The sequence below is a fragment of the Dipodomys spectabilis genome, unplaced genomic scaffold (genome assembly GCF_019054845.1).
Source record: "Dipodomys spectabilis isolate Male_0828 unplaced genomic scaffold, ASM1905484v1 ptg000145l, whole genome shotgun sequence".
In the NCBI taxonomy this organism is placed as follows: domain Eukaryota; kingdom Metazoa; phylum Chordata; class Mammalia; order Rodentia; family Heteromyidae; genus Dipodomys; species Dipodomys spectabilis.
Window position 1 is genome coordinate 2210685 of NW_024870822.1, and position 12141 is coordinate 2222825.

Consider the following 12141-nt stretch of genomic DNA (forward strand, 5'->3'; position numbering starts at 1 on the left):
ACACATGATAATAAATAGAGTTCAATGTGTTGTGTGACAACTATTGTTATCATCACGTGCATGCATATAAAATTAAAAGTGAGAACTTTCACCAACAGGTACTGAGTGGTATGATAAAATAATCTGCTTAGAAAACCAATATTTTGTACTTTGGGTTCTATAAGGTTTAAGTGTCAAGTTTATTAAACTGGCAAATAGGTAAACATATATATAGGTAGATAGATACATATATATTAAGCATGATATATATCACAAACAAAGTAGAAAAATGGCATGAAAAGACAGAAAAAATTAACTGGAAGAGAAAAATTTCTGTTTGGCTTTTTAGCTATTTGAGTAATTAACAAAATTATAACATATGGCATAAAAGCCTTCAAATTTTTTATAGTTACATGGCTACAAAAAATGAGTCAATTGATGAATGTTAAATGAGCCAACTGTTGAAATGAATCAATTAACATTTGACAAAAATAATCAAAATATTTTTCATTGTGTACCTTATTAATTAGAAAAGGCACATCTTCAAATCATAACCTTTGTGAGAATGAAAATATAGCCATCAACTTAATCAAATCCTATGTACTTAAGATTAAAAATAATTCAGAGAAATAAATATATCAGCTGCAGAATTCCAATATGTAACTTAGAAAAATAGGAAAAAGGCTTAGTAGTATTAAAACTATTGAAAATAATGCCATATCAAGAAATAACCTCATATCAATAAATTTCAATTCTATTCAAATAGAACCTTTATTAAAAATAACATCACCAGTGGTTCCTCTATCTGTTTCTAAGAAAGTTGAATATCCTTGATTAAATATGCAATAGAAAAAAATCAGTAGTTTGCACTCCCTAACTGAGGTGAGAGTGTATATTGATGGTGAATTTGTTAATTAAGACTTTAATTCACAAGGCAGCTCACCCAGATTTGTTTTGTTATATTTTTTCTGGTTTCTTTCTTAGTGTTTACATATTTTGTCTATTTTCTGAATGATTTGTTTGTATTTTTGTTGTATACTTTGAGAGATCATTATATTTGTATAGATTGCACATTATTGTAGTTCACTATCCAGAGCTGACATTTGGACGTGTACATGGTGTTTTAAAGTCTTCAACTTAATATCTATTTCACAATGTTCATTATTTATTGCAACTTCAATGCCCATTCTATTACTTTGCCTCATCTGACATACTTTAATACTTTTCTAACATGCAATAATAGGTTTGCATTGGACTGCAATTTCTTTTTTTATTGTGAAAATACAGTATAGAGAGGTTACAATTACATGAGCAAGGTAATGAGTACATTCTTATCAAGCATTGTTGCTTCCTCCTGTTTCCCCTTTCCATCCCTTCTCATCCCCCACCCCCCCCCCCCGACACCTCCCCACTCCCGTGCCAAAGTTGTAAAGTTCATTTTTTGACATAAGGTCTTGTACATCTCATTGTTGCAATGCGTCCACCTGTATCCCTATTTAAAGAATTTGTTTTTTCCCTTCCCCTCCACAAATTATACCAACATCAAATACAGTGAAAACAGGGGTTATACTGTGGGGGAGGGACATACAAAGCAACAAAGAAAGCATCTTATAAATATGTTAGAAACAATAAGAAAGAAAAACCATTTGAGTCCTTATCTTGGAGTTCATTTCACCTAACATCAACTTGTTTCTGCTTGTCTCAGATATATACTAATTATTGCAAATAAGGGAACCATGGACTTTAATTTCTTAAAGGAAGTTTTAAGTTTTATGACAAACTTCGCGGATATTATCATCAATGATTTCATATAAGATAAAGGATAATGGTTGCAACAGTTCACATTCTGCAAGCATGGGAAGGAGAGATTAGAGAACACTGTATAGGTATAGGTATTGGGGTACAGGTATATGGAACAGCCCTGTGAATTCTTAACAATCTCAACCCACAGCTTGCCCAGAAAGATAAATATAGTCAGGAAGACCTGATTTGGATAAAAGTTCTCAGTTTTTGCTGACCATTAGTGTCTAAGGATCACCTCACCACAAATGCAACCTTCAAAAACTGAGTCTTATGCTCCTATCAATTAGAAGAAGCCAAGTACAAAAGACCACATATTGTATTATTCCTTCTGACAATAGTAGAATATATGTTCTTTTCAAACTCACATAGAACATTCACCAAAATAGATGACATTCTGGGTAATCAAATGCTGCTTAAAATACCACAAGAATAAAATCATACAGAATAAATTTTTAGTCCGTTACAAAATAACAGTTTTAAAAAGATACAGAAATAGTTGGAATTTGCAAAAACAAGTAAAGTTTAATGATCCAAGAACCAAAGAAAATATCTCAAGAGCAATTAATGACATTTTGTACTACATGAAAATTTTTAAAAAATGAAAATTTACTGGCTGCAGCCAAGGCAGTACATGGAAAATATTTTATTCTATTGACTTTATATACTGAAAAAATGAATATTAAAATCAGTGATATAAATATCTACCCTAGAAAACGAGATACAAGAGCAACTCGAATCTATAAGAAGAAAGAGTGTGTGTTTGTGTATATATGTATATATACATACACACATATGTATATATATATAAACTTTTAACATGTATATATATATATATGTTTAAAGATAAAGCAAAAAATTAGATAAAATTAAAAAACAAATGAATAGAAAAAATATAGAAACCCCAAACTGGTTCTTAATTAAGATTAATAAAACAACAGATCATTTGAGGCAACCAAGAAAAGAAGGGAGAAGTCACAAATAATGAAAATCAGAATCACTGGTCACATAATCATTAAAGACATAGTAAAGAAAATTTGAACAACTCAAGGCCAAACAATTTGGTAACTTAGAAAGACTAATTCTATCAAAGACATATACTATCAAACTACATAAACCATAAATACTCCAAATAAACTTATGCTTAATAGGTAAAATGAATATGAACTATCATTCTAGTAAAGAAAACAGTGGACAATGACAGTTTTGGTATTAAGATACTTTTCTCACCACTGTGACAAATTGCCTTCTAGAAACAACAAAAGGAAAGAAGGATTCATTTTGGCTCATGGTTTGTGAGTGCCCTGCTCCTAGCTGCTTGGCTTCATTCACTAGAACAAAACATAATGGCAATGAGAACAATAGCAAGGAAATGCTGTGCACTTCCTAGGGAAAAGGAAGCAGAGACAGGAAGAAAGAGACTAGAAGGGATCACCGGCATTATGCCCCTCTTCCCCTAGGAACTCATTTCAATGACTCACTCATCTCTCTGTCCTCATCTCCAGAACCTCCCTAGAAGTGAAGCCACATGGGTATAACAGGAACCCATGGGGAACATTTCACTTCCAAACCATGACATTTGGCTCCTGACCCACATTGACTCATATTCTTCTCAGAACCCAAACTGCATTCAATCCATCTCCAAGAGTTCCCAAAGTCTTAAGAAGAATCTAACATTGTCTAAGAATCTCAGTCTAAAGTCTTCTGGGACACAAAGCTAACTCTTAGATTAAACCCTTATAAAGTAAAATAAAATAAAATAACTGTATACTTCCAAAATATAATTGCACAAAATAAACATTCCTGTTCCAAAATCGAAGAGGGAGGACTTAGAAAGAAATGATGGAAATACAACATGAATGACCAAAACCCAGCAAAGACAATAAACCTTGGGCCTGGGCGCTGTCCCTCAGCTCTTCAGCTCAAGGCTAGCGCTCTACCACTTGAGTCATAGCACCACTTCTGGCTTTTTTCTTTTTGCTTATATGGTGCTGAGGAATCGAACCCAGGGCCTCATGCATGCAAGGCAAGCGCTCTACCACTGAGCCACCTTCCCAGCCCCCAAACCCTTCTTTATGGTAAAGCCATTTGCTGTCCACGCTGACTCTGTCTTAGGCTGTTATCACTCATTACATTGCAGCTATCCTTGGAATGCATTTCACATTCCTCATTCATACAGCTTCCCAGCGTGTACATGACAGCTTAGGTTTCACCCTGCCACACATTGCCTGGACTTCCTTAGAAATCTGACAAAACTTTCCAGGAGGAGGAGGGGGAGGAGAGAGGGGAGGAGGAGAAGACGGAGGCGGGGGTGTGGGAGGGGGAGGAGGAGGAGGAGGAGGTCGATGATGATGATGATATGAGTGATATCAAGGTCTGTTGCTATCTCAAGCAATATCTGGGTCAATGGTTACATTACTGAGCTTTCCTTGTTCCACTCATTCCAGCCAGAATGTATGACTTTCAAATCTTTATATTCTGCATTTTCTTTTCAATTTGGCTAAAAGGAACCCAGCAATGAACATGCAAGAGGTTGTGTGCTGTGCTGCTGAGAAATTTCCTCCACTAACTTAAGAAGTCTAATGCTTTGAGACTCAGCTTCACTCAAACTTTTAGCACATAGACAAAACACAGGATGAAATATGAATATCCTCTAGTCCAATTCCGAAGAGACTCCTCATGTCCATCGGGAATCTTTGAACCCAGTCTTCAGGCCTTCCACTTTCCATTGAGCTCACGTACACATACTCAGGCGTCTATTGTTTGCATATTCAAGTTTACAAATTTCATCCCACAAACGAGTTCCAAAGGCCTAAGGACCACATTGTTAGGTAGTTGCAGCAATGACTTCATTTTTGGTCCCAGTTTTCTGTATTCGCTACTGCAATCAAAATGCTTAACATAAACAACTTAAAGTTAAGAACTTCCTCATAGTTTCAGCAGGTCAGGTCTATCCTTGCAAGAAAGACGTGGTATAATAAAACAGGTCTCATAATGGCAGCCAGGGAACAGATAAACAAGAACGGGACAGAGAAAATAATACCTCAATATACTAGCCCTTAGTGACCTAGCTCCTCCTGCTAATTCCCACTTTCAAACATTTCCAGAAGTTTACAAAATAGACACTCAGACAGCAGTGCATGTACTTTTTCTTTTTTATTGTGAAAATACTGTACAGAGGGGTTACAATTACATGGGCAAGATAATGAGTACATTTCTTATCAAGCATTGTAGCCTCCTCCTTTGTTTCCCCTTCCCATCCCATCCTCCCCCTGTCCCTGCACCCAACCCTCCTCCCCCCCCAAAAAATGTTGTAAAGTTCGTTTTCAACATAACGACTTGTACATCTCATTGTTGCAATAGGTCCACCTGTATCCCTATTTAAATGATTTGTTTTTTCCCTTCCCTTCCACAAATTATACCAACAAATACAGTGAAAATACAGTGAAAGCAGGGGTTATACTATGAGGGAGGGACATACAAAGCAACAAAGAAATAATCTCATAAATGTGTTAGAAACAATCGCATGAAAGAAAAAAACATTTGAATACATATCTTAGGGTTAATTTCTCTAACATCAACTTATCTGTCCTTTTCAGACATGTATTAGTTATTGCAAATAAGGGAAACCATGGGACCTATGTTTCTTTGGGCTTGGCTTACTTCACTTAATATAATTTTTTCTATGTCTTTCCATTTCCTAACAACTGGGGCAATGTCATTCTTTCTGATGGAGGCATAGAATTCCATTGTGTAGCACATTTTCTTGATCTACTCATCTACTGAAGTTTATTGCATGTACTTTTTCATTTCACCAGTGCATGTATAGTATCATTTTTGAATTCAACAAACAGAATAATGAGAAATACTCTCAAATGTTCACAATCACTATAAGAAAATAGTAATTCCTGTAAGAAGAATATATTTAATAAAATGCTAACAAATTGAATCCAACAATGACAGAAATATATATTACTGACTAGTTACTACCTAGATCAAACTTGAAAGGACGTCAATATAAAATCCAACACCTCCATAATCTATATAAATATAGTTATATGCCATTATTAGTTAGGGTAGAGAATTCACCATCTGTTCATAATTCAATAAAAACTTAAAAACATTGAGAAGAGTAAAAGAGGAAGACATCTCTAATAGAGAAACAAACATGCCCCTAAAATCTTCAGTATTTTAATAAGTTTTTAATTGTAAAAATACTGTACAGAGGGGTTACAATTACATGAGCAAGGTAATGAATACATTTCCTATCAAGCATTGTTGCCTCCTCCTTCGATTTTCCCCTACCATCCCTTCCCTTCCACCTCCACAACTACACTCCCGCTTCTCCCCGCTCCCACACCTAAATTGTAAAGATCGTTTTTCAACATAGTGTCTTATACATCTCATTGTTACAATGGATCAACCTATTTAAATATTTTGTTTTTTTTTCCTTTCCCTCCCCAAATTAGAGAAGTGTATATAAAAGAGCACAGCACCAAAAATCAAATAAAGTGAAAACGGCTTATACCATGGGGGAGGAACATACAAAGAAACAAAAAATCACATGATACATTATAAATACGATAGAAACAATAGCAAGAAAGAAAAAAACTACTTGTGTCCCTATCTTGAGGGTTCATTTCTCTTAACATCATCTTGTCTAGTCATATGTACATAGCTTTTGACCTTTGCTGCTTGTCCCAGACATATACTAGTCATTGCAAATAAGGGAAACCATGGGACCTATGTTTCTTTGGGCCTGGTTTACTTCACTTAATATAATTTTTTCCAAGTCTTTCCATTTCTTAACAAATGGGACAATGTCATTCTTTCTGATGGAGGCATAGAATTCCATTGTGTATATACACCACATTTTCTTGATCCATTCATCTACTGAGGGGCATCTGGGTTGGTTCCATATCTTAGCTATGGTAAATAATGCTGCAATAAATATAGTTGTGCTGATTGCTTTAGTATGGTATTGTTTGTGATCATTTTGGTAAATGCCCAAAAGTGGGAGTCCCTGAAAACATTACAGGAAGGAATAGGAGAAACCCTAGGTCTCCTTGGCACAGGCCGAAATTTTCTTAATAGAGACCAAGAAACACAACAAATCAAAGAAAGGTTGGACAAATGGGATTGTATGAAGCTGCAGAGCTTCTGCATGGCAAAGGACATAGCTAGCAAGATCAATAGAAACCCACGGATTGGGAGAAGATCTTCACTAGCCATATAACAGACAAGGGTCTCATATCTAAAATATACTTGGAACTCAAAAAATTAAATCCCCAACAACAAATCCTCAAAGAAACAACTGCCCAATAAATAAGTGGGCTAAAGACTTAAAGAGAAACTTCTCTGAAGAGGAAATAAGAATAGCCAATATACACATGAAGAAATGCTCAACTTCTCTAGCCATAAAAGAAATGGAAATCAAAACAACATTGAGATTCCACCTCACTCCAGTTAGAATGGCTATAATCAAGAACTCTAATAACAACAGATGCTGGAGGGGATGTGGACAGAAAGGAACCTTACTGCATTTGGTGGGAGTGTAAATTTGTTCAATCACTTTGGAAAGCATTATGGAGGTTCCTCAAAAGACTCCACAGAGGGCTCCCCTATGACCCAAAAATCTTCAGTTATTATACTTAATGTTAAGATGCCAGAAATGTTCTCCCAAAGATCATGAGCAAAGTAAGGTGCTCTCAGTGAACATATTCATTCACCATCATATTGAAGAATAGATGGTAAATTAATATAAGAAATAAATAAGAAGTGTAGAGTACAAGATGGAAGGAATCAAACTTTATTTGTTTCCTATCATGATGACATGATTATCTACACAGAACCCCCCTTAAAGAAAGTACAAAAAAGGTTTCTAGAGCTAATAAGATTTACATGATATGGCATTGAGAAAGTCAATTGGTTTCTTGTGTATCAACAATGAAAAACTAGAATTTGATACAGAAAATGACATTTGCAAAAGAGTGAAAAATAATTAGGTAATTAGTTATAAATAGATTGATGAATTCTAAGTAGAATTGCAAAACTCTGATGATAATTAAATATGATCTAAAGGAATAGAGGGATAATCTGCATTCATGACTTGGAAAAGTCAATATTGAGATGTCAGTTTTTATCCTTATAAATTCTAATCACACTCACATAAAGGAATTGTGCAAAAAATATTTATATAGTTTCAATGAAATGGAGAAATCCTAAGAATAGTCAGTAGAATGTGAAGTACAAAGTTGGAAGCCTGAACTTTATTGACTTTATGATTTTAGTAAAGCCATAAGAAGTCATTTCATTTAAAAAAGAATACACATATATGTTAATGGAATGAAAATTAGCCAAACAATCTTTGACAAAGAAGAAAACAAACCAGAAACTCCTTTTTTTGGACAAATAATGCTAGACAAGAATGACACACATACTTTAATTAGTTTATAGTACTAAATATGAAGCAAAAAAACCAGAAAATTCTCCAGCAAACACAGGAAAGAATATAAGATAAACTAGCTTTGTTGATGTTTTAATTTACAGTAATAAAGACACAAAACATAAAATAAAAATTCTTAAATTGATCATTACTGAAAGTCCTAAAAACATTGTTAAAGACTGAAGAAAAGCCACTAAACAGAAAAAAATAATTTAATTCAGCCATGTAAGGCTTTTATCTAAAATACACAAATCTAAATGCCCATCACTAAAAATGCAGAAAACTAATTAAACAATGAATAAATACCTGAAAAATTCAACAAGAAATAATGCAAATGACAACATTTTTAAATGGTGACTAATAACATTTGTCATTAGGGAACTTCCAATTAAAACAATTAGACACATCTGTGCACCTATTATAATAGCCAAAATATTAGAAAAAATCAAAAAGAGACAATGCTAATGATTTTCGGTAATGTGTAGTAACAGGAGCTCATTTTCACTGCTGGAAGAAATATAGAGAGCTTCCTACAAAATTATGTATAATTTGACAATAGAACATATCAATTGTCTTTCTAGGTATTTATGAAAGGATTCAAAGCTTATGTATGTTCTCATTAAAACCTTCAAGTAAATATTTATTCTTGTTTCATTAAAATCTTTCAAAACTGAAGGCAACCAAGATATTCTTTTTTGGGGGGGATGGATGAAGTGGGACAAAATCAACTGCACATCAACATTGCATACTAACTACACATGATTTCCATAGATGAATGGGTCAACTATTTGATAATTTCATGCAAGAATGTAAAACTTAGTCCTTTGAGTACAGGAATGATTTTTACTCCAGCCATTGGAGTAAAAATTCAAAGAAGGCGCAGAGAAAGTGAAAAATGGCCTCAGTACACTTTTTTGCCCAGATAAGATAGTAGAAAGGATTTAGATTTGTGAGGATTTAGATAAATTTTAGGATTAGAGATAGGATATTGAATTTAATCTTTTTTTGCAGAAAAATAAAAAAAGGCTGCTTACTGAAATAGATACAGGAAGTAGTTTAAGGTAAGAGGGATTGGGGAAGTATAAAAGTTTGAAATCAGAGCTGTGAGCCGCGAGAAAACAGGAAATATAATTATTCTGACAATGTTGGTTTTCTTTTTTAAAAAATGTTACTGCAAAGTTGATGCACAGAGGGGTTACAGTTGGATAAGTCAGGTAAGGAATACATTTCTTCTCTCATTTTCTCCCAGTTTTTCCCTTCCCCTCTTTACCAGGTTATATAGTTCATTTCTAACATAATGTCTAGTGAGTATCACTGCCGCATTTGTCCCCTCTTCAGCCTACTATTTCTGTGTTCTCCCTTACTCTCTCTTAAACAGATAAAATTGCATACTAGACAAAATGTACAGAAAACAGACACAGTAACAAAGGAGAAAAAAAGAAAATAAAAAACATATCTTGTTTCCATTTCTTGAAGTTCATGCTGATAACCATCATTTTACATGAGCACATAGCTATTGAACCTTTTTGGTCCTAAGAATACCTTCCTTGGTCTCACAGTGTGAATATCTACAATACTGTACCATGTACCATGTCCAAGTGTATTTTTTTGTCTTTTAGCATCCAGTATGTTTACATGTAGATTTATAGGCACATGCTAGCTATAAGAAATAAGGGAAACCAGACAACTTTTGTTTCTTTGGGACTGGCTTACTTCACTTCATATAATTTTTTTTTCCAAATGTTTCCATTTCCTAATGAATAGTACAATATCACTCTTTCTGATGGAAGTGTAGAATTCTATTTTGTTTATATTCCATATTTTCCTGATCCATTTGTCCATTGAGTGGCATCTGGGTTGATTCCATGTTGGTATTCTTGTTAAGAATGTATATTTTGACATAATATTCTTCTTAATTCATCATGCTGGTTTAATGGTATCATACTTCCGCAGCCTTAGGAAGATGACATTGCAGGTGAATGGTGTGGTAGTTTCACGATAGTGAATGCAATGTTAGGAAGTGTGAGGTGAGCAGAAATCTGGTTTATCATTGACTTGGCTATTAAACTCTTCCTCTTCACTAGGTATGGAAGATAGGTAGCTATAACTGAAAGGTGATCCAGATAGAATAGTTCAGAAACCAATAGAGTCTAATGCCAGACTTAGCTCTCCAAGAGCCAGTCTACAAAGGAGTTCTCACCTAGAGACTCCAAAGCACAGAAAGCTAATCATTCTTTGAACATTTAAAATGAATAATCGTTAAGCAATTGTGTTTAAAGCTGTTTTGTTAGGCAGCATTATTGCAGCAATAGCCAACTAATAAAAAGATCATAAATACAAACCAACACCAAAATGTGTATAGGAGTTATCTTAGTTAACAGTGTTTATGAGGCATAGCATGGGAATATAAAGGAATGAAAAAGAGAAATTGATTGATTCAACTTTCTGCTTTTCTTTTCTTGTGGGAACAACTGGCAAGAATGTGATTAAAGTTAAAAACATATCTCTCTTCTCTTTAGTTTAGAAAAAGAATTAGCTTTCCAGATCTCCCAATTTAACTGAATGAACTTTCCTTTTATATGCATATATATACATACATATATATATATATATATATATATATATATACATGCTTTGGGAATTTTGAAACAACAGTTACCTTTCATGTTTCTTTTAGGGTTCTATTGCAGTTTTCTAGAACATAACTGTGCACATGGCACGAAATGAATTCTTGATTTCTAGTGAATAATTCCACAGTCTATCACACTCAACCTTCTTTATTGGATCATCTGTCGTCTCCTGAAATGTCTTGCTCATTGTGGAAAAAAGGGTTCTGCTGAAAACCAATATGCTTTCATTTTTGCTTCTCATTCTCTCTAACCATGATAATAAACACATGCATTGGAGAACGCTAATTCAAGTATGACCAACTTCTTCAACTCAGAGAATCCAGATTGACTATGTTGCTAATCACTCTTTAAGCATTAAATTATTCCCATACCATTTGGTACATAGCTAGTGCCTAAAACTCTCTGAATACCCTACCATGGCTTCTTCTTGGCCTCTCTGGGTTTTCTTTTCTTTTCCATCAGTCGAGTGAGTAGACAGTCAATACTTAACATAGTGTGGAGCTATCAAGGGCCTCCTCTTGAATGTGATACCAGATCTTTACCCTTGGTGGTCAGTAATTATGCTAAAATAGTTATTAATATCTTTTCACAATGAATAATATACTACTTTCTTACATGGTGCATAGAGGCTCAGTCCACCCTAGAAATCCGTGAGTTTTTTTTTTGTGAAAAAAACTTACGGAGGTGTTACAATTACAGGGCAAGGTAATGAGTACATTTCTTATCAAGCATTGTAGCCTCCTCCTTTGTTTCCTCTTCCCATCCCTTCCCATCCTACGCCCCCCCCACCCAATCCTTCCAGCCCTCCCCACCCCCCGCATGAAAGTTGTAAAGTTCATTTTCGACATAACCACTTGTACATCTCATTCTTGTAATGGGTCCACCTGTATCCCTATTTAAACGATTTGTTTTTCCCCTTCCCCTTCACATCACATCAAATATAGTGAAAGCAGGGGTTATACTGTGGGGGAGGGGCATACAAAGCAACAAAGAAATAATCTTATAAATGTGTTAGAAACAATTGCATGAAAGAAAAAAACATTTGAATACATATCTTAGGATTTATTTCCCTAACATCACCCTATCTGACCTTTTCTGCTTGACTCAGACATATACTAGATATTGCAAATAAGGGAAACCATGAGACCTATGTTTCTTTGGGCCTGGCTTACTTCACTTAATATAATTTTTTCCAAACCTTTCCATTTCCTAACAAATGGGGCAATGTCATTCTTTCTGATGGAGGCATAGAATTCCATTATGTATATGCATCACATTTTCTTGACC